We start from the raw sequence: 24,069 nt of genomic DNA, 5'->3' as shown, positions 1-24,069 counted from the left end.
AGCAATCCCTCCCCATAGCAGCACTGAGGAAGGAAGCACTCCACAGCCACAGGATTCAAACTCTCTTGCTGGGTGAGAGCTGTAAAATTCATGTTCTAGAAAAGGCAAAACATCAATTTCCCTTACACACCAGGGCGGGTGTCATTGGTTTCTGTCTGCAGGCCTGCTATTGAGCTAATGTATTCTAACCTTTGTCTGATTCCTTCTTATATGACAGCCTGTTATTTTGTAATCTGAACCATATTTTCCTAGGGCTCCGTGAGCTTTTGTGTTTAAACTGGAAGGAAATAGCGAAAGCAAGGAATTTCTTTCTTTTTTAAAAATAACCAAGCACAACAACATTACCAATGATCCCCATCAGAGTTGCTTTCAGTTACCAGAAAAGAGATTAAGTAGCCCCTACCAACTTTTCAGTTCTTTGCTTAGAAGCATGAACCAAGACCAAGGTTGAGCACACAGGCGGCATCTTTCATTACCGTGGGGCAAGCCTCCAGTCAGACCCATCAGAGTGGAGCCTTCTGGTCTCCAGCAAGTCATTATGTACTTAGGATTATCATTAATTTTCTCTCCCTGAAGTGCCTATGATGAATGCGAGGGCTGTGGGCTAAAGCCCTCTATGCATTCACTGATAAAAGTTTCTATGTTCAATTTTCTAAAAGTGCCCTTAGAGAATCCCCAATTTCCTGCCTCTTTCTAAGAAGGAACTGAATTTGTGCTGCTTTCAAAGGAGAAGAACTGAGCCCTCTTGGTGTAAAAGCTTCCTGAAGTTTGGAAGGAGAGGCTCAGGGGACATTTTTGAGACTTGGAAGCTTTTGGGGAATGGATCTGTAGATAGAGCTGGCATTATTTACTGCAAACTGAAGAACTATACAAGGCAACATCTGTGTGGCTTCTATATCTCCATCCCATTTTCTGATAGCACAACTTTGGCTTCCCTCCTGGGAATTTTACACAAGCTCCTATAAGTCCTGCTGAGCCCAATCCTTAATGCCCATATAGCTTTCTATGATGGAGTCCACACTGCTCAGGGGCCACTTGACTTACTTAGCCCTTTCACTAGGTGACATCCTTGGGTGTCACATTTGATTGAGGACATCAGCTGTCTCCACACACTGGACACGAATCTGGTGCATTATAACAAGAATCTGCCCAGTGGGATAGTAGTGTCTATGTGGGAGGGAAGGACACCCGGCCTCCAAGTAGAAGTGACTTTGAGCAGACAGTAATTCCACATAAAAAGCTCTGAAGCATCATCTTTTATTAAACCAAGGGGACTCTGGAGCATTTGTTGTCAAGCTTTTAAAGTTTTTATTGAGTTTTTGTCATGAGCTGGGGTAGGATGTAGATGTGTCCAGGGTGTTGAGACAATGGCTTCTCTGTGGGGCCTTTGTGAAGGAGCACTGCAGGGCTCCACGCACAATGACTTCTTGTGTCCCACAGCTCTGCTGTTTCCTGTTTCTCCACCTCTATGTGGGCCACTCCCAGCTGGGTTGTGGTGTTTTCAGCCACTGCTCTAAACATTTGTTGGAAACACTCTTCTCATGGAGCTAACAAAGGCGAACCATGTAGGCAGCATTGTCCAACATGTGCCTAAACACCAGGCTCTACAGCTTCAAATCACACTGCAGACGCCCAGCGTATCCAAGCAAAAGAGTTCTGAAAATACCCTATGAATCCCTGAGTCCCCAGACATTCCAACATTGTGCAAAGGTGTCCATCACCCCAGGGACCGAGCAGAGTCTTCTTTTCATTTCATGGTCCAAATGAATAATTACCCCTGGGGCACCAGAGTGTAACAGCTAGTTCTCAGCCCAATATTCTGGGCATAAAGGACAAAAGGAGGCTCCAGAGATACTGCATGCTAACAGGAAGGTCTCAACCTCAAGGTTACTTCAATAGCATTCTCTGTTACTGTGTTGGGTAAGATTTGCTTAATAGTGAAAATGGGCAGCTCTGGGCTTGGACAGAAGTAAGGAGTTTCTTAAGGAGAGCTCAGAGTTAAATAGGTAGATAATAGAATAGGCAAAGGAAAGACAGGCCCTGTTCAGTTGATGACAGTAGCACAGCACTCTAAATCTTGGTGAGGCACACTCTGAGTTTGAAATTGGCATTTTGGAAAATTGTTTCATAGTGTCTGGTGAGTTGTTGGGGTTTTTTGGAAGAACACTAGGGATCTAGGAATCAAGAGAGAGGGTGGATGAGACTATTTCAACCAGAGCATCCATCAGAGCTTTCTTATAGATCACGGCTGAGAGGGTTCTTAGAGCTTAAAGATCAGCACCATAGCACAGCTCAAAACGTCTCAAAGGTCATGGCCCACTTTAATATTCTAATGTTTTGGGATTCTGTAGCTACAGTACTCAGGGATTTAAAGCCCATAGATTGAATTCTCACTGAGGGACAAATAAATACCTCCTGTGCCTGTGGCTAGGAGCAGGCAGAGGCGCCAGGGCAACAGCACAGGCTCAGTCCTCTGAAATGAACCCTTAGGCCAGGCAGGGTTGGAGGCAGAATAAGGCAGAGCTGAAAGAAGACTCTATTGCTAAGGAAGGGAGGCATTCAATTAGACCCCAGCACCTGGAAGAAACCTTAGTTTCCCAGAGGAGAAAAATAGAGGGCTTTTGAAAGTACAGCTAAAGAGTTTTTGTTGTTCTTTAATCCCAGTTCCCTACCTCTGCTAAAAAAGCCGTCAAAATATTCTAGTAGGTTTGGAATACTCAGGGGGAGATGTGCTGGATGTTGGTCAAGGATTTTTGTTCTGTATTTGTCTAACAATCTCAGAAAAATCTCTATCATTTTTTTTCCTGACAGCCCCTACCTCTAGGTTCTCATCCCTTTAGTAACCTGAACAAAGCAGCACTTAGTCCAATGATCATAACTCTAGAATTTTTACCTCTTGAGGAACAGTTTGACTTTGCAGTAGTGTTTATGATTTGAAAAGCAGGTTTGTTTTATTAAAACATTAACTTCAGGAATCTCTTTGTCATATACAATATTAAACAATAGATTCATCGCCTTGAAAAGAATTTTTATCAATTCTTTTCAAGTTAGGTCAATACAACTTAGGTAGGATAGCTTTCAAAAGTGCTGTGTCATTGAGGCATTGTGTATTCAGCACTGGGTTCCATATATAAAAATTGGGGGCACAATGGGAAATCTGATGTGCCTTTTAAAAAGGAACAGGTAGAATAAAACTGCTATGATTTACATATTATTTCTATACTATCATATCTTTTTCATTATTGTAATTGTGGTCCGATTCAAGATACATCTCATGAGATGTCTAAACCTGCTTTAAAATAAGCTCATCTGATCTTAGCAGGGAAAGAATCATGACTCAGAGGATGGTAAGGTCTAGACCCAGATATCACTGTGTATCTGCAGAGAGAACTCCTCAGCTTCTGTTGGTTGGAAGCCTTTATTAAATATACTTGGGAGCACAAGTGTGAAAGCAAAGAAAGTGGGCTTTGCATTTCTTGTAAACTGAGTGATCATGAGCAAATTAGTTAACCCCTTCAAGTCTTAGTTTATCTTCTACAAAATGGGCATAATAATCCCACCAGATGCATCTGACCCTGTATTATGATTTAGATATGAGGTGTCTTCCTAAAACTTTTGTATTGATACAGTAATATTCAGAGGTGAAATTATTAGACTGTGACAGCTGTAACCTAATCAGTTCATCCTAGTTTGAAAGGACTGACTGGGGGTAACTGTAGGCAGGTGGGGTGTGGCTGGAGGAGGTGGGTCATGCCCTAGAAGGGTTTACCTTCCCTTCAGCCACTGCCCTTTTCAATCTGCTTCCTGACTGCTGTGAGCTGAACAGTTTTCTTTCACCACGCCCTTCCGCCCTAATGTTCTGCCTTACTTTGGGCCAAGAGCAATGGAGTCAGAAGACCATGAACTAAACCTCTCAAAGTATGGAACCAAAATAAACTTTCCTTCTTTAAGTTGTTCTTTTTCACACACCTTGCTTTTCTACATTATGATGAATTCATATAAGACTACCTCTAAGATTCTTTTTGATTTTTTTTTTCAATTTTAATGTTCTGTGCTCCTTGAAGTTGTGGAGTTCAGTCTTCGTCCTCTAGAGTTCAAAACATGCAGCGGGTCCCAGGAGCCATGTTGAGAACAGCCCAATTCTCTTTCTTCTCGCTGGGATGATCACAGCATATATTCAGGAACCTACCTCCAGACTCTCAGATGGGCCAAAGGCACGAAAAGGGAGGCTGGAGGCTGGAATGGGGAGTTCTCAGTAAGATACCAATGGGGCCAAGCTGGAGGAGTGGTCCATAGGCTGCAACGGCCAGGAGAATTTCTAAAAAATACTGAATAAGCCACAGGGAGGCCAGGAGTCAGAGAAGGGTAGGAATTGAAGAAGTAAATTGGATACTCTGATACTAATTTTTGGTTAGTGGGAGAAGTGAATTTGGATGAGGGTCCCATATGGAGGAGGTTCAGAGTTATGACTTCCAATGTTTGCAATTTAGTCTGGCAAGAAAGACGAGGTGCCCTGCTACTCAAAGTGATTTGGCCTGTGGATCAAGAGCAACAGCATCACCCAGGAGTGGGTTGGAAATTTAGAATCTCAGACTGAAAGTGACTGTGCATTTAAACAAGGCTTGGGAGGGGTTGAATGTCTGTGTCCTCTCAAAATTCACATGTTGAAATCCTTCCACCCAATGTAATTGTATTAGGAGATGGAGGCTTTTGTGTGGAATAGGATTAGATGAGGCCCTTGGTGTGGAGGCCATGTGAACCAGCTTAGTCCCTTTATAAGGGTCACAAGAGCCTTATTTCCTTCTCTGCTCTCTAACACATGAAACTCCATCAGGACATGAGCAGTTTGCAACCTGGAAGAAGGACCTCACCAGAGTGTGGACATGCTGGCATCCTGACCTCAGACTGACAATCTCCAGGACCATAGGAAATAAATTTATGTGTTTACAGACCACCCTGTTGATGGCATTTTGTTATAGCAGCCTGCATGGACTAAGACAGGAATCCAAAAAGCTCACTGATGCCTGAGAAACAATTATTTAGTGGATCCTGGTAAGAAAGCATCTCTTTTACTTTTTCCTCCATAAAAATCAAGATATTGCAAGAATAAATTGCAACCCAGGATATATGCATTTAGAATTACCTTGGAAATAAGAGACTCTGGTGGCCTTGACTAAAAGGGGACTTTTAAGCTCAGCATCAGCTAGAATGTACTTAGGGGCAGGAAATCTCCTGGAGTGCAATCCTTTTCCCTCCCATTGATGACATGATTGATGACAGTGGAAAGTGAGTGGGAATTCCACCTTCAATCTCCTTCATGAACAGGGTAAGGTACTAGAGTGTGGGTGGGGAGTGCTGCATGAACTTGGCCTATCATTGTAATTGAATGCTTTGAGGTTGAGATGCCTAAATTGGGATTAAAAAAAAAAAAAAGAAAGTCAAGTGAGAAATATTTTCAAAGTAATAGGCAAAAGCTCAGCCAAAAAACTTAAACAGGGAAATCTTGTGTTAGTTTCATTCATCCAAAAGCCCAAATGTGTCTTCTAAATACAGTTTAATATTTAGATTTAGATTTCAATTCATATTCAGTATTTTTAAGTTGAAATGTGTCTTCTAAATATATTTTTTCTATGCAAGGTCAGGTGGATATTGCAGAATCCAGCCTGTATCAAGTTGTTTGTGATTTCAACATGTTCTCTTTATTTACCAAAGGGGTAGAGATTCCCCACAGAGAAAAGTCCAATGCATCTCTGTCCAATGAGCCGCAAATGAGCCCTCCTCTTTCTTACAAAGAGCATTCTGTAGAACATCAAAAGTCAGATTCTCCTCATTAGCAATTGACAATCTTCAATGCCAGGATGCCCTATGAGGACCCACAAAATGCTTGTTGCAAGTGAAACTGTGAGGTGTGCAAGTCTTAACTCATTCTGACACCTGTCTTGCCAGTTCTTTAGTCCTCATGACCCAAGATCAGGGAAGCTAAGGTAACTTGCCTATGTGACGACTCTTGTGGGTTCCAGAATGAGTACATGAATCAGGGTCTCTGTTTCCACAAAGACTTGAGCTTGCCTCCCTGATGTACTCCTCTGACACTGTTTGCCCACTGGGGGTTAAGTGAGGTGGCTGTCCTCAAAAAAGCTTAAAATCCTTATTCCAATCGTTGCTCTGGTTTTAATAGAATGGACATTTGTTTCACCCCACGTCAGCATGATCCTGTAACCACAGGTGGACACACGCAGTAACCAAACCACAAACTCCTGAGAAAAGATTTATGGAGCTTATGCTCAGAGACAAGGAGGTTCTTTGAGGTAGAGATGCTTACACTTAAGGAAAACCATCCAGTGGGAGACATTTTCAGAGTCATGGGAAAGCATTCAGTCAAGAAACTTAAAACCCTTAGGATCTAAAAAGACCCTCCCATCCAAAGAGCCCAGGTCAAGTTCATTGTCAATCATAGGTGTCACAGTAAGAAGCAGACATTCCAGAAGTTTCTGGGTTGTATCAATTTGTGCAACTTGACTTGTCAGGGGCATGGAGTCTCAAGACAGATAAATCTTTTATGGCCTGGGTCCTCAAGGAGTTGTTCCCAACCAGTAGCACCACACAGAAGCTTATTAGAAGTGTAGACTCTCCACTCCCGCCTGAGACACACTGGGTCAGAATTGGCATTTCAACAAATCTTCAGATTACTTGTAAGCACCTCTAAGGTAGAGGAATACTATTTTAAGATACTGTTCACTACCAGTACTTAAAACTGATAGACCCAGGTAATATTTGGAATTATTCTTCCTGCTTCTGATTAGCAGCATCCTTTATGTTTTAAAATTTGAATGTGAGCTATTTTTATTGGGTGATGTGATTTAAAATAAAATGGCCATTGTATTTGGTGTATCTCATATATGATGCCAGTTTTCAAAGACCTAAAAAAACAACATACACCCTTATAACAACAACAACAACAAAAAATGCATTGAAAGTGGAATCTCTGATGGGCATTGGGATCAACTGAAACTTGCAGAGGATCAAAATCACTTTATGAACATCAGCTTTGTTTGTGCAGAAGCTGTGTGTGAGGGGGGGGTGCCAAGTGGTAGAACATCCCAGCTTCTGGAACGCCCCGCTGGAGTGATGGCTGGGAGAACACAATGTGGGTGGGCAGTGGAGTGCCCATGGGGCGGCCAGGGCTTCAAAGGCTGGCCAGGTAGACTAGAGGAAAGAATGGGGGCATTCTTTTCACTGAGATGGGCTGGTTTCTCTGGTTAGATGAGTTGGAATTGATGGCCACCAGGAATTCAACATAATTAGGGCCAAGTCTCTTAATAGGAATTCCTTCACAATTTAATTCTGCCCGCAGGCTGAGGATGGGGGATGGGATGGTGAAGGAGGGGAGGATTCCACCTTACAAACCCTCTGGGTCTGGGTCTGGCATGTAGTTCAGGGGCAAAGTGTCTGTCTTGCATTTCCAAAGCTCTGGGTTTCGACCCCTAGTTCCAAAAAAGATAATAATAATAATGATGATTAGAAAAGAACCCCATCAAACTCTGTTCTGAATCCTGTCAAGAAAACCCTTCTTCTAGTGCTTTCTGTTATTTTCTTCCCATTTCTGTGGACTTCAAGATGGAGAAATGCCTAGATTTTTCTGAGCTTACCTGACTCAGTATTCTAAAACCACTTTCTTTCTGTTCCATGATCCATGATTGTAAAGAATGAAAGTAAAGATGAATACTACCCAGGATCATTTCCTACCTCCACGTACCTTTTCTGTGCCTGTATTTTCCCAGCTGTGAATGGAACTGAGCATGTCCTTGCAGATGGGCCTATTGGTTTATGAGTATTAAATGAGTTAATAAACATTAATGTGTTACGACATGCAATGTGCTTAGGACAGTATTAGGCACATAGTCAGGTTAATTATCATTTTTATGACATCACATTTTGAACATAAACTCTGGTACTTTTTCTCCCTTTAGGAGAAAAGGTAGAGTTTGACTCCTGCTAGGGAATTGGGACCATGCCCCTCTCTATCCTGAATCTAAGGAACCCTAGAAAGTCCCAAAAGAACAAGTTTTTTTTTTTGTTGTTGTTGTTGTTTTTTTAATGAGTGCAGACCTGGATTTTGGAGTCCCTGGGATGTTCTGAAGGTGGAATAGCACACGTCAATTCTTCCATAACTAAAGTCAGGAGATTGTACTATTTTGCTGTTTATAAACAAACAAAAAGTTCTCTTGAGGGAAGGTTGTAAGTTTATTTTAGGTGGTCTCCTGATTGGCCCAGAAGGCTTAGGCTTGTTATAGTTGCTTGGCTCTGTTCTGTGTAGCCTGGCAATGTGGAGTTCAGCTTGAGGTCAAGTTCTGCTGAAGTTGGCAGTATGACATAATGTGGGCTGTTGGAGCTTGTGATAACCCCAGGGCTTCCCTTGGAATTCACTGCTGTCCGCTCTCCAAACTGGCACTGCACCCTGAGAAGTTTATCCTGGGATTGGATGGGAATGGCAACATCAATGCCACAAAGTTAAAACAAGCTAGTACTTCAGGGAGAGAGAGCTGCTCTAGCTACAGGATAAACTAGCCTAACAGCAGAAGGCCAGGTATATGCAATGACAACATTTCCAAATCTACACGTGTGCTGATGATGTCTGTGGTATTTTCTGCTTTTTGCTCATATTTAGCTGAGTCTTATCAGGAGCCAGAGACACATTAAACCTTTCTTGAACCACTGTGTGTGTGTGTGTGTGTGTGTGTGTGTATGTAAGATAAATACTGTTGGTATTTATGTTGAAGCCCAGAAAAGCACAGAACTCGTAACTGCCTCCCTAAGTCAGACCGTGGAACTCCACATAATGATGGACAATATTTACAAGAATCTGGCAGCAGAATATCACTCAGAACTTAATCAGAATCCCACAGCTATTTTCATAAAGGAATCTGACAAAGCAATAGTATAGTCTTTTACATTAAGAACAACAACAACTAAAACCAGTAGATAGTATATTTTTGATTCTTAGGAAAGAGTCAGCAGTTTGGGAGACTGAGGCAGGAGGTTTCTTGAGTTCAAAGCCAGCCTCATAACTTAGCAACTTAGTGAGACCCTGTCTCTAAATGAAATTGTAAAAGAGGGCTGGTGATGTGGCTCAGTGGTTGAACACCCCTGGGTTCAATCACTGGTACAAAAAAGAAAAGAAAATTAAGGAAGAGCTAGTTTATACTACTGGACCATAATAAAAGGAGCACCAGAAAATAATTCTTGATTGGGACACCCATGCTGAATAATTATCTCTGAATAGAAAATTCCTCAGTTAGAACAATATGATGATTTCATTCAAGGCTTGGACCAGATGTGAAAATTTGGATCATCCAGAGCTCCCAGAGAAAGGTAGGAGAAACAAAAGAGAAAGGTCTTGCAGAAGACCTTTCTTGCTCTCACTAGACCTGTTTTTATTCTACCCCAAATCTAGGTTATCTAGATTAAATTACACAGAGTAAAGATACTTCCAAGTAATGTAAGTCATTTGCATTCTGATTTCTTATTGTTTTTACCTTAATGATTTACAAACTTTTTAAAAAATATTTATTTATTTTTAGTTGGACATGATACCTTTATTTCACTTATTTTTTTTTTTAGTGTGGTGCTGAGGATCGAACTCAGGGTTTTGTACATGCAAGGCGAGTGCTCTACCGCTGAGCCACAGCCCCTGCCCCCACAAACTTTTTTTATATTAGTTATACGCATGACCACTTACAAAAGAAAAAAAAGGGGAGATGCCTTTTATGTGCTAATGATACAGCACAGAAGGAACATAAACTATTCTTTAAAGTGACTCAATTACTGCCTGAAATATGGCCTAATGTTAAGTATGACAGAGTTCAAATCATTATCTTTTACATGTATTCTCCAAATGCCATCACCTCAGTACTTTCAATTGCCGCAGGTACATTTTGCAGTCAAAACACCCAGGCAGGCTCCACAGAAGGTGATGGTGCTCAGAATCAGACATTCCAGAGAAGCAATTTGAACCCCTCCCCAGAAATACCAAGGTTGGGGGTGGCTCCTAACTGGGGTCTTGAATGCACTCTAAGGACCTCATCCCACCCTAGTATTTCTTGCCACATGCTTACTCTTTATGCTTCTGTTCCACAACTTGTATGTCTGTAAGCCATTTTTAATTTTTCTAAAGATAGGAGAAACATAAAATAAATTACTAATAAAATCTTTTGAAAAAAAAAGTTCAAGTACAAACCTTTGCTGTCAAAACCCGAAATATGAATACCTAGGAATTCAACTGAACATTTACACAAGTTCTGGTAATTATAAAAGATTGTCTCCTGTGAAATACTGTGGAGATGGTAGTTTGGTAGGTAGTATACCTTGAAAGAAAAAACACAAGCTAAGCAACTTGACTCACTAGCCAAAGGATCATTTGGGGCTCAAAGTAGAGGTCTTTGCCATCAAACACCAATATGAGATCCTCATTGCTGTACAAAAAGCTGGAGACCATCTACTAAATGATCACCCACCAAACTCTATGAGAGAGGGGAACTCTGATCATGTTATCTTCTCTGCTTAAAACCATCAAGCATTCCCAGTGCTCTATGGATGAAGGCCAAACCTCCAACATAACCCACAATGCTGCGTCTGATCACATTCCTGCCTGTCTCACTAGTATCTTTGGTCACCTCTCTGCCTTTCATCTTTTGCAACTTTCTCCAACAACTCACACTCCTCTTACCTCTGAGCCTTTGCACCCTATTCCTTCTGCTTTGATGCTATTCCCTGTTTCCTGTGCATCCTTTAAAACTGATTTCAAAGCAAAAGTCTCAAGAAAGTATTCCCTCAATTTTACCCCAGAGCACATTCCCTGCTGAACACTCCCAGTGTTGCCAGTGTCTTTCCTGGTGGCATTGTTTGTCACTATATACTTGTGTACTCAGTTTATTGCTCTCTGTTGTGTTTCCAGGGTGTATGTGCCTGACATGGGCTATTCAATGGATAAATGTGGATAAATGGAAAGTGAAGATTATCTGACTTCCCATTCTTGGAGAGATTCTAAATTCTCTCCTTGGATCAAGTCAGACTACCCCCAAGTTTGCTCTAGAAGAAAACATTCTTGGCTTTTATGGAGGATACTATAAGAAAATTTTCAGGTAGCATGCTTCACCTACCATTAGGATATTCTCATCTTTCCAGGAAAGGAGGTGTGGATGGTTCTCCTGCCGAGTTTGGGATAATGAACAAGGTATGTGTAACCCAATCAACCTTTCTCTTGAAAGTGGCCCTGTCACTTACATCTGCTCTTGTGGTTCCTTCATAGGAACAGGTTTGCAAATGTGGAGATCTACATTGACCAACACTACCTGTGATGAGGTAGATAAAGTTCTCAAATTATGAGGTTTAGAATTAGGAACCCAAAATATGTGCAGGTGAAAGTTGCATTTTCCAATATTATGTTTATCAGAAACAAAAGTAATATTTTAGTGTCTCTGCTTCAAATCTTTGATGTCAGAATCCAGCCATTTATTTGGGCTACTGTATCCCTACCAGAAACACTCTTAAGAAGTCCTCATCCACAAGCATTATAAAATAGAACTGAATCTAAATACGATTCCCATTGCATCATTCATATCCAGAGATAGAATTCTGACTAAAAAATTCTTCTTAGAACTTAGTGTCAGGAAAATTTCATCTTCTCCAAAAGTGCTAGTATCCTTTTCGCTCTCTGATGAAGAAATTTGAGAAACTTGGAGTCTAGGATGCCAGGAAGAGCAAAGTCTAATTTTAAACTCAGTCAAGGCAATCAGCTAACCCCTTCAGCTAGAAGGTTTGCATTCTCTTTTGCTTTAACGCTTTCTAGTTTTTATTAAATAATTTAACTTTTTTATTGTAAGTTATAGGTGTCTCATGTCCTATCTGTAAAAGGATACGTAAACCCACAATTTAAAAACATGAGATAATGTGAGTTGACAGTCAAAGAAAACCAGGATTTACTGGTGATATGTAAGAGCTGTGCTAAGAACTTTATAGGCATTGTCTTATTTGATCCTTATAATAACACAATGGGATAGTACCTTTATTATTATTCCCATTGTAATGAAAAACATTTATGGAGGCACAGATGCATCCCTTTACCTAAACTCAAAGAGCACCATGTGATGGCATATGAAGATTTGAATACCTTTGCCCCAGGGGCCTGATCTCATAACTATTGTTCTGGACCATCATTGATATGAAAGAAGATTCAGCTTTAGTAACACTTACTGAAGTCTAACTGTATGAAAAGTAATGAAACCACCATTTGACCCAGCTATCCCACTCCTTGGTCTATACCCAAAGGGCTTAAAATCAGCAAATTATAGTAATGCAACCACATCAATGTTTATAGCAGCTCAATTCACAATAGCTAAACTGTGGAAGCAACTTAGATGCCCTTCAATAGATGAGTTGATAAAGAAACCATGGTATATATACACAATGGAATATTACTCAACATTAAAAGAGAATAAAATTATGGCATTTGCAGGTAAATCAATGGAGTTGGAGAATATCATACTAAGTGATGTAAGCCAATCCCCCAAAAAACAAAGGCTGAATGTTCTCTATGATAAGTGAATGCTGACCCATATAAGGGGGGACATGGAAAAAATGGAGGAGCTTTGATGGGGCAAAGGGGAGGGAGAGGTGCGGGGTGCGTGGGGGCAGGAAAGATGGTGGAATGAGATGGACACCATTACCTGAGGTACATGTATGACTGTACATATGGTGTGACGCTGTATGGTATACAACCAGAGAAATGAAAAGTTGTGCTGCAATTGTATACAATGAATCAAAATGCATTCTGTTGTCAAATATACCTAATTAAAATAAATTAAACTTGAATTGGGTGTCAACATACTTTATATATAAACAGAGATATGAAAAATTGTGGTATATATGTGTATTAAGAATTGTAATGCAAAAAAACCAAAGTACATGTATAAAGGCATAAATTGGCGTGAACATACTTTATATACAGAGATATGAAAAACTGTGCTCTGTATATGTAATAAGAATCGTAATGCATTCCACTGCTGTTGTGTATTTTAAAAAAAATAAAATCAATAAAAGATAAATAAAATAAAATAATTTAATTAATTTTTTAAATAAAATAAAATAGTTAAGAGTTGAAAACTGAAAGAAAAGTCTTTATGTTCTAATTTATTATGTTGTGTTTATGACTTAGTAGATTTAAGTCTTGGGCAGTCATTTGGAAAATGAAGGTACTCAGTGTTATTAAGTATACTTCCTGCCGCAGTCTGGCTGGGCACAAAATCACGAGCCACTCAAGCAGGAACAAACTTTATTTTTTGAAACTGCCGCCAATGCCCCGTAAGCTCCCAGGAAGATTGCCTATCAACGCACGCAGCGTTCTCCTGGATCCCTGGATCCACTGAACCCAAGAGGAAGTTTCTCCTCTGGAATTCCCTCCTACCGCACTTCCCCAATCAATAGGAACTCTCCAGGAGTCCCTTAGCAGGCCAAGGTGGACAGCAGGAGTCCAATATCCATATGAATGCAGATCTTAACATAATCATATCATCTCAATGGCTTGCTGGCATCACCTTTCAACCAAAAATGCCATGCATCATATTACTTGGCTGTGGCTCTTAGCATTTCCCCCCTTCTGTTTAATTAAGTAACAAGCAATGTGGCTAGGGACCGTGCCTGTGCCTGTTAGGTTTGTCCAATTCAACATATGGTTCTTACCCGTCATGGGATGAACTGACCTCTAGGCGTCAGCCTCCTGTCTTAGGTTGGTACCACTGCAGTTGGATCATACCTGTCACTGACTACCGGTCCAGCATATAGCCATACTTGTGGATAGGCCTATGTACCAGTGGGGGGGTGAGGTTCTTTGCCTCACCTCTGTTGGCCCCCAAAATTAGACCATCACTAGTAGAAGGGAGGAGGATACAGAAATGCCACAACACCAAGTCAATTGATGGCTCCTTAGGAAAAATTTCATCACTGGTGACACATCAGCAAAGATACGCCAGCACTACCATAATTTGCTGCATCAACAGATAGATCACAATGCATACAAGTGATACATAGTCCAGGCAAGTTCTGTAAGCAGTTCAAAGCGGAGGAATCTATCAATATGTCCATTTCCTCCCAAAATAAATCGACTCATTGATTGGGCATTACTTGTTGAGTTATTATTCATAGATGCATCAGTTTATACAGTTTGTTGTGATAACTATCGAAGAAACTGTAGTTTGGTGTCATCTTTGTCTTCACCGGCACTGGGAGGAAGATAGGAATTCTGACAATGATGCTAAAAAAAAAAAAAATTATGTAATATTCCAACAGGTACTAAGAAAACAATTTTTTGAACAATTTACATTATCCTGAACAGAATTATTAAATATAATGAAAAGGAAAGGTGAAAGTAAACAAACAGATCTGTTAACCTGCTTATTTGTACACATTTTAAAACAATCTTCAACAGCTGTTTACCCAATTTAAATTAAACCATTAAAATCATGTGAATAATAAAAAAAAATTCGGATCCATTTATTTATGAGCGCTCCTCATATATGATATATGGACATACGCACATACAGACATACAACACAAAACAGAAGTGTGCACACGTAACATACAACACATAAGACAATAGTAAAGGCCTTGTAGCTTTACCTAGGTGAAATCTCCATTGCAATGTTTAAAAACTCCACAGTTAAAAAATAAAACTGATCAGAAAAACAATAACTTAGGTCTGTATGAGCTTAAAAATAAAATAGAACTTTATGATGTGGGAAAAAGCAATAATAAAATAGATATTGAAAAAAGCATCCTGGTTAATCATTGTCGCAGATGTAAGAATAGCCAAGCTGGAGTTCTGGATATCAGCTGTTGTGGATTTCAGTCAAATCATCTTCCTTTTGGTCTGTAGAAACTGTTTTGGTTAATCTCTCTGGAATCCAAATCGGCTGTTGTTCTCCCTGTGGAAACACACAAACAGAGCCCCGACTCCAGACAATCACTGGGTTAGGACCTTTCCATTGTCCTGTTAGAATATCCTTCCAAAGTACCTTAGGCTTATGTACATTTTTTGGTTACAAATGTCTTTTTGTAGCACTAAGCCCTGATGAATCCAAATTTTAAAAGTTTAGAGTAAAAAGGGTTATTTTAAGTTTATCTTTGGGGGATATATATCCCTTTCCAATTCCCTCCTTTTGTTTTAATAAGTACATTTTAATAGTTTGATGAGCTCTTTCAACTATGCCTTGTCCCTGTGGATTGTATGGAATTCCTGTTATGTGAGTAATGCCAAATGATGAGCAAAATTGTTTAAAAGAGGTAGAAGCATAACCAGGACCATTATCTGTTTTTAACTGTTTTGGAATGCCCACAGTGGCAAAATTTTGTAAGCAATGAGCTATAACATCTTTAGTTTTTTCTCCGGCATGAAGGGAGCCCATCAAAAATCCGGAAGAAGTACCAACTGTAACATGCAAATATTTTAATTTTCCAAATTCTGGCAAGTGTGTGACGTCCATCTGCCAAATATGGTTAGGTATCAGTCCTCTAGGATTGACTCCAAGATTAACTTGTGGTAAAAATGTCACACAATTTTGACATTGTTTTATTATATGTCTGGCTTGTTCTTTAGTTATTTTAAAACGCTTTTATAAAGTATTAGCATTGACATGGAACCTTTTATGAAAATTTATAGCTTCTTCTATTGTGGAGAAAATATGTATGTCATGTGTATATTTATCTGCTAATTCATTGCCCAAACTAAGGGCTTCAGGCAATCCTGTATGTGCCCTGATATGTCCTATAAAGAATGGATCTTTTCTGTCCCAGATTAGACTTTGTATAGTGGAAAACAAAGAGAAAACAGTAGAAGAAGGGGAAATCCTACCAGCATCTTCAAGGAATACCATAGCATTAACTACATACTGACTATCAGAAAATAAATTAAATACAGAATCTTTAAACATCATAAAAGCTTGTAATACTGCATTAAGCTCTACCTTTTGAGCTGATTGTTTGGGTACTAAAAATGTAAAAGTTTGATCAGGGATAACTACTGCTGCTGTACCATTATTTGACCCATCAGTGAATATATTTGGAGCATTCATGATAGGGGTTTTTCTTGTCATTTTTGGAAAAACTACAGGATGCTTAGACCAAAAAGATAACAAAGGATTAGATGGTAAGTGATTATCCAATGAAACATTAGATTTACACATGATTATTGTCCAAGTATTTAACTCATTAGCTAACTCATCAATTTGATCCATAGTATATGGAGTAATAAATTTATTGGGAGAAATCCCAAACACTCCCTTTGTTGCTTTTATTCCTTTGAGTATTAATTGTCCTACAGCATCAGGATATCTAGTAAGAATAGTGTTAGGAGAATAAGATAAATGTATCCACAATAATGGACCTTCTTGCCAAAATACTCCTGTAGGAATATTTTTTGTTGGTAGTACAATAAATAATAAAGGCAAACATATCAATTCTATCCAAATGCATATTTTCCATGTATGTTTCAATGATTTTTAATGCCTTTCTTGCTTCAGGCGTCAACATGCGGGGTGAATTTGGATCTGATGGACCTTTTAGGATATCAAATAAAGGTCCTAGCTCTCTTGTTGGTATGCCTAGATAAGGTCTTATCCAATTTATGTCTCCCAATAACTTTTGAAAATCGTTAAGTGATTTGAGTTGATCTACTCGTATTTGAATTTTTGGTGGACGGACCATGGTTGAGGATAATAGAACTCCTAAATAATTAATTGGAAGATTTAATTGTACTTTATCTATTGCTATCTCTAGATTATAATTTTTTAATAAATTTGTAAATGTGGCATAACATTCTAGCAATGTGTTTTTATCTTTATGTGCCAATAACACATCATCCATATAGTGAAATATTTGTAGTTCAGGATTTTGATTTCTAAGTGGCTGGATTGCTTTGTTAACATAAATTTGACACATAGTTGGACTATTAGCCATCCCTTGAGGGAGTACTTTCCCTTCATATCTCTGATTAGGACCTTCATGATTTAGTGCAGGGATAGTAAATGCAAAATGTGGACTATCCTCAGGATGAATTGGAATTGAAAAAAACAATCTTTAATATCTATAGCTAAAACATACCACGTTTTTGGTAAAGCAGACAATTGGGGAATCCCTGATTGAGCAGGTCCCATAATAACCATCTCATTATTAATGGCTCTTAAATCTTGCAATAATCTCCATTTACCAGATTTGTTTTTAATGATAAAAATGGGAGTATTATGGGGAGATACGGAAGGTTGTATATGTCCCTCCGCTAATTGTTGTTTGACCAGGTCATGGGCTACTTGTATCTTTTCTTTAGTCAGGGGCCACTGAGGAACCCACACTGGTCTTTCTGATTTCCAAGTAATTTTGATTGTCTCAGTGGCCCTTTCTGAAAACCAAATCCATGTCTATTTATTTCTTGATCTATTTGAATTGGTGCTGTCATACCTTGTTCTTGTTCTCTTAATCTTTTTTCTTTCCTAAAGCCTTGTCTAGCCCTAATAGTGGGCACATTAGGACTGATGTTACTTGTTAATGTCAAACCTAATTGATCTAGGACATCTCGTCCCCATAAATTTATAGGAAGATGATCCAATACATAGGGCTATATAGTTCCTTCACGTCCTTTAGGATCCTTCCAATCTAATACCATTGCCACTTTTAGGCCTCGAAGCATTTGAGTGGCTTGTTGTAATGGCCAATGTTTTGGCCATTCTTGACGAGATATGATGCTAAGGTCAGCACCTGTGTCCAGTAGCCCATTAAATTCATGTCCTTGAATATTTAGTTTTAGCATGGGGCGAGGATCTAAATTTAAAGACAGCATAGCCCAATCTACACCTGTGGAGCCTAATCCCCTGGAACCTCTTTCTACAGTACGACTGGAAAATTTATCATGTAGCCTGGGTGTTATTAATAACTGTGCTATTCTATCTCCTGGTGAACTTACTGATATACCTCTTGGAGAACTAGCTATAATTTTTATTTCACCCTCATAATTGGGATCAATTACCCCAGGACTTATCATAAGTCCTTTTAGTGTAGAAGAACTGTGTCCCAATAATAAGCCTATTGTTCCGTGGGGAAGAGGTCCTTTTACTCCTGTGGGAATGATTTGAACTCCCATCTCTGGAGTTAGTACTGCTCTGGCAGAGGTGCAGATGTCCAACCCTGTGCTCCCTCTAGTTTGTCTGATGAGGGATTTAATGGATAATGTGTCCTGGGCACTACCCTGATGGTGTTGCTGGGTTCCTCCATTGCCCCGTATATTTGTGGTTTTGGGCCCCGGAGCATTGGGCCCCTCAGTCCGCTTTTTGGCAATGGAGCCTGATGCCTTTCTCCACGATATCGTGGGTAAACACTTGGTAACAGAGTACCCTCTATGGTTGTTTAAGAACAGCATTCATTAGCCCATGTCTCCCTCTACGGCATCGTGGGCAAATACCCGGTATTCTATTCCTTTGATACCTAGCTTTGTTAAACCCTCCTCCTAAAAGGAGGGGGCAACTCCTTTTAAAATGCCCTGTTTGATCACAATTATAGCATGTTTTTGTCCTGGCATCTAAAGCTTGTTGCATTGCTGCCAAGACTTGCCCTTGTTCATTAATGTCTCTACATAATTTAATATATGTGTTTAAATCTTCATGTCTCCATGGTCTAATGACCTCTCTGCAGCAACAATTTGCTTGGTCATAAGCCAGTTGTTTTATAAATGGCATTGCCTGTTCTGTATCCCCAAATACTCTAGAAGCTGTTTGAATAAGCCTATCTACAAATTCAGCGTAAGGTTCATTAGTTCCTTGTATTACCTTAGATAATTGACCTTGTAAATCTCCATGCCCCTGTAAAGTTTTCCATGCCCTAACCGCATCTACAGCAATTTGTGGGTATACGCCAGGATCATATTCAATTTGTTGCCCTTGACCCTCATAAGGTCCTTTTCCTAACAACATTTCTAGATTTCTTTGAGGGTAACTGGCTGCTGCATTTCGCCTAGCTGTCTCCGTGCAAAATTCCTCATTGGCAACCTTCCATAACAAATATTGTCCTCCATTTAGCACAGATCAACACATGTTAGCCCAATCTGTTGGTGTCATGTCCAAGTTGCTAATAGATTCGACCATACTTATGGTAAAGGGTGCTTGGGGACCATAGGTTGTTACAGCCTCCTTTAATTGCTTCACTGTTTTAAAATCTAAAGCATGGTGAATTTGTTGCCCTCCTGCCTGCTCAAGTACAGGGCATGCTAATCTTTGAGGTCCTGCCTCAGGATTCCGTCCATCAACGATGGGAGTTGAGGGCCGCTCAGCTGTAGATGGAGCTGTTGGTTGAATTATGCCCTCTGGTGATAGAACAGAGTTAGTAGCAGCCTCCTGTTGTAACTACCCCCCTGATGGTTGTTTTTTCTCTAAGCTTTCTTCCTTTAAATTTTCCTCTGTCTGACCTAGCTCCACAGACCTTCTCTTTTGCTTGACCTAACATGTTTTCTACCATAGTCTGGACCTCTATCAATTTACTTAACAGTCTTTCGGTTTGTTTTTTACTAGTTTCTAATCTACTATAAAGGTAACGCAACCCAATAAGATAGCATAAAACAAAACCTAAACAGAATGAAACAAAAACGGAACAAAAAATCGTTGTATCAATTTTCTCTTTCTCAGGGCCGAACAACTTCAAACCTTGAGCCAACCATTTTTCCCAGTTTGCCTGAGAAAGCTCTAAGGATAGACAGCTTGAAACAAAAACAAAATAAATCAAAACAAGAACACATTGTTTTTTGAAATGGTCACCCATTCTCTCGCCTTCCCTCAGGGGCGAGCAATTTTACTCACCTCCAAGCTTCAGGTGTTCCCCATACGGGCCACCAGTTGCCTCAGTCTGGCTGGGCACAAAATCACGAGCCACTCAAGCAGGAACAAACTTTATTTTTTGAAACTGCCGCCAATGCCCCGTAAGCTCCCAGGAAGATTGCCTATGGACGCACGTGGTGTTCTCCCGGATCCCCGGATCCCCGGAACCCAAGAGGAAGTTTCTCCTCTGGAATTCCCTCCTACCGCACTTCCCCAATCAATAGGAACTCTCCAGGAGTCCCTTAGCAGGCCAAGGTGGACAGCAGGAGTCCAATATACATATGAATGCAGATCTTAACATAATCATATCATCTCAATGGCTTGCTGGCATCACCTTTCAACCAAAAATGCCATGCATCATATTACTTGGCTATGGCTCTTAGCAACTTCCTAAGTTTTTAATTGTCAAAATAGAGTCTTAAGAACTGACTTCCTCAAATTATCAGAATCCAAAACTTCATTTTGATATGAAAGTAGCAAAAGATAAGAAAACAGACCCATTTCGTGAACTGAATCAAGAACTTCTGAGTTCTGGAGAGGTGAGTAGAGTCAGGCAGATTTGACATCTTCTTAGGCTTGGTACTAGACAATATGTCTTATATAAGAGACACTGCTTAAGTGCAGGGGACAGAACAGTGGATAAGGCAGAGATGCTGTCCTGATATTCAAGCGGAAGAATGGGGAAAGAATGGGAAGGAAACCAGAAATAGACAAACAAGTGAGCGTATTATGTGTCAGTCTCTAAGCTCTATGGAAGACCACAGGGAGGTGATGGGTACAGCAGGCCAAGGTAGGGTGATATGTGCATAGGTTGGTCTGGGAAGGTCTGACTGCTGAGGTGACTTTGAAGCAGAGCCAGAGGGAGAAAATGTGGTATTTGTCTTTCTGTGTCTGAAGATGTCAATCAGTAGATGAATGAATAAGGAAAATATGATATAGATATGCAGTACAATGTAACTCTGCCATAAAAAAAAGAAATCCTGGGGTTTGTATAACATGTATGAAACAATCTGACATTCTTAGACCACTCTGGTTGTTGCGTTGTGAGGAGGTGAGGGTCGGGCTATGGTGTAGTAGGGACACCTCAGGAGGCTTCTGCAACAGTCCAGGAAGAGGTGAGCATGGTTTCAGAAGAAGGGCCAAAGCTATCACTTTCAGCAAAGGTTTTAAAGGAAGAAGAAGTAAAGGACTCCACTGTTGCAAGCCCAAGCCACTAGAAAGATGGAGTCGCTGCTTAATGACATAGGCCAAAAGGTTGGAGAAAGGGAAATTGTGGGTGGGAGAATCAGGAGTCCAGGTGCAGGCAGTGAACCCAGGTAGAGATGATGAGCAGCTGCATAGATATTTGAGGCTGCAGTTCAGGATAGACTATGGACACAATGAAGATCTATGCCATGAATGACAACCTGATGTCTTGAATTGTTATATGCAAAAATGGATGCATGTCCTAGCAGTAATGCATGCTTATCTGTCCAAGAAAATATTTCAAAGGGAAAGCTGTAGAAGCCAATAACTTCTGAGCACTTTGATGGCAAGAAACTTGTCTCACCTGTTTTCCTCACACAGAGTACATGATATATCAATATGTATAGGACAACCAGGTGAAAAGAGGAATTCATGTTTAAGCTCCAATGTATAGTAAATCCAATCAACCAAAATACCAAGTTTTTAATTCACAACACATATTTAAAATTAATGTCTTGGACCAGGTGTGGTGGCATATGCCTGTAATCCCAGTGGCTCAGGAGTCTGAGGCAGGAGGATTGCAAGTTCAAGACCAGCCTCAGCAACTTATCGAGGTTTTAAGCAACTTAATGAGATGCTGTCTCAAAATAAAAAATAAAAAGGGCTGAGGATGTGACTCAGTAATAAAGCATCCTTGAATTCAGTCCCTAGTACCAAAAATTAAAAAAAAAAAGAACAGAAAATTAATCTCCTACCCAATTCAGCAGATTTTTCCCTACCCATTTTTTTTTTCAAATTCAAACATTATATTGTAAGTTGGATAACAAGCTTTCACTAAAAGAAGGATGTAGGGACTTATTAAGTTAAGAAACCTTACTGTGATGATATCATAGGCTCATTTTTTCCCCTCAGACTTTTTAAGTGTGTAGTATGTTCTAGACATAGAACAATGTAAGAGACTAGAAAGTACAAATTTTAAAAAATTATCTCTACCCTCAGGAGACTTTACAATCCAATAGACCAAGTTAAATCAATTTAACTGAAACCATAGCACAATGCATTCCTCAGAGCGGCGCCTTATATTTTTCCCCTTAGCAGTCCTTACATCACTTTCCTGGTATCTGATGAGTAGGAGTAAAACAGTAAGAAAGAAGTCGCCAAAAGGAAAACAAAAATAGAAAGTGTCTCCAGGAGGAAACCAACTATCCAGTTCAAGATAAAAGGACCTTTGTGCAATATCTTTCCAGACACCGCTGGCCTCTGGAGACAATTGCTCTGTGTCCACCTTGAGTTTCCTGCTACCTGCATTGGTCTAAAACCTTTTGAATCTAGCTCCAGTAGACTCCCTGAAGTCTCCAAGTCCTGGACATATTCCAGAAAAGGGAAGTCCACAGTTAGGAGCTTAGATAATTGTTTCTAAATTGTGTGGTCCTTCTCTCTAAGAAAAACAAAATAATGATAAGAAGAAGAATTGTTCTTTAGAACGATGCACTGGTGTTATTTGTATTTCAACTCTTTATGTGATCAACTAAACCTTCCTATTTGCAACAAAGCAGGCAAGCATCTGAGAGTGGCCTTCTCCCTCTCTCTCTGATGGACCATTTCTGAGGTACCATCAGAAGGTGAAGAACTTGATTAACTTACGGATTTGAAATGCATCCTGAAAGTCACATGACAAAGGTGGTGTGGACACAGCCCTAAAGATGAGGAGAGGGAGATCAGAGGAAAAGAGGATATGGACAGTGGGGTGATTTTAAAGGTTCCCAAGGGAGGTATTTCTTAGGGGCTTCCTGAGGAGCTTAGGTGTCCTTGCCTTTCTTGAATTGCTTTCTTCTCTCTTTGCTGTTCCCCAACTATATCTGTCTAGCTCGAGGGAGTTTTTACCCTCTCCACAGAGGCTTGTGTGTAGCACGCAGGGCCCAGACAGGATCTCTGCAAACTTTCCCCCAGTTTGTCCCTTTCTGCCTGCAAGTGAAGCTACTCTCATCCCAAGGCCTGAAGAAGCAGGATTTCTGTCCTGAGACAGTATCACTCACCAATCATTGGCAATGGCTCCTGGAATAGGCATGAAGTGGGCCTTTTCACTTTAGTACCTTGGGGACCAGACACTTTTGTATCTTTTCAACAGCGTTTGGCCTCAAGGACAGGAATAGCAGGCAAAGACTTTTGAAATAAAAAAAAAACTTTACATTACGCCTTGAAAATGATTCTTCTAGGTAGCAGCAGAAAGAAATGGAGAAAGCCTGGATTAGGAGCTCAGTCTTTGTTTAAGTTTTTCTGGAACTCACTGCTGAATGTCAGGTAAATCAGCTCCATTTTCTACAGATGGAAAAAGAACAATGTTGGACCATATGACTTTGGTGTATGGTGCCTGTGATTCCATAAAGGTTCTGTGTATCAAGTGTCAGTAACCTGCGTGGGGTCTTACATCTATTGGGCAGAGAGTGACAGGCACATCAGAGGAGCCCTAGGACTGGTTATCCATTAGATAGACCATTATATAGACTTTCCATCTTTTGCTACAACATGCCCAGTGTGAAAAATTTGAAAACCAGCATCTCAAAACAACTACTGTTGCTATGTGGGGACCTCTCATCTAGGCCTCACTCTACAATTGTGACTTCTCCCTGAGGTTGCACGATATATTTATAGCCACGTGTTCTGCTGAGCTTCATATTGCAAGGAATGAGAGTGCATTTCAGAACAACTGTTGAGTGCAATAATTCAGGATAATTTTGCATTTAGAATGAAGAACAACCCAGGCAGGCTATTAGCTGTAGGCTGGTACTTACAAGTTGTTTAAAAACTTCTGTACCTCAGTTTCCATGTGTGGAAAACAGAGATGCTAATACTCACCTTCTAGGGTGGTAATAAAGGTTAAATGAGATAATACATGCAAACCATCCTGCACTTAAGTGTTCAATACATGATCTAATTAGCTCTTATTAATTTCCCCTGTATTTCAATATTGCATATT

This window comes from Marmota monax, unplaced genomic scaffold, assembly GCF_021218885.2.
Source record: "Marmota monax isolate L192 unplaced genomic scaffold, Marmota_monax_Labrador192_F-V1.1 WCK01_AAM20220418_F8-fsc00066, whole genome shotgun sequence".
NCBI lineage: Eukaryota > Metazoa > Chordata > Mammalia > Rodentia > Sciuridae > Marmota > Marmota monax.
The sequence above is the reverse complement of the archived record's forward strand: the minus strand, read 5'-3'. Positions refer to the sequence as shown.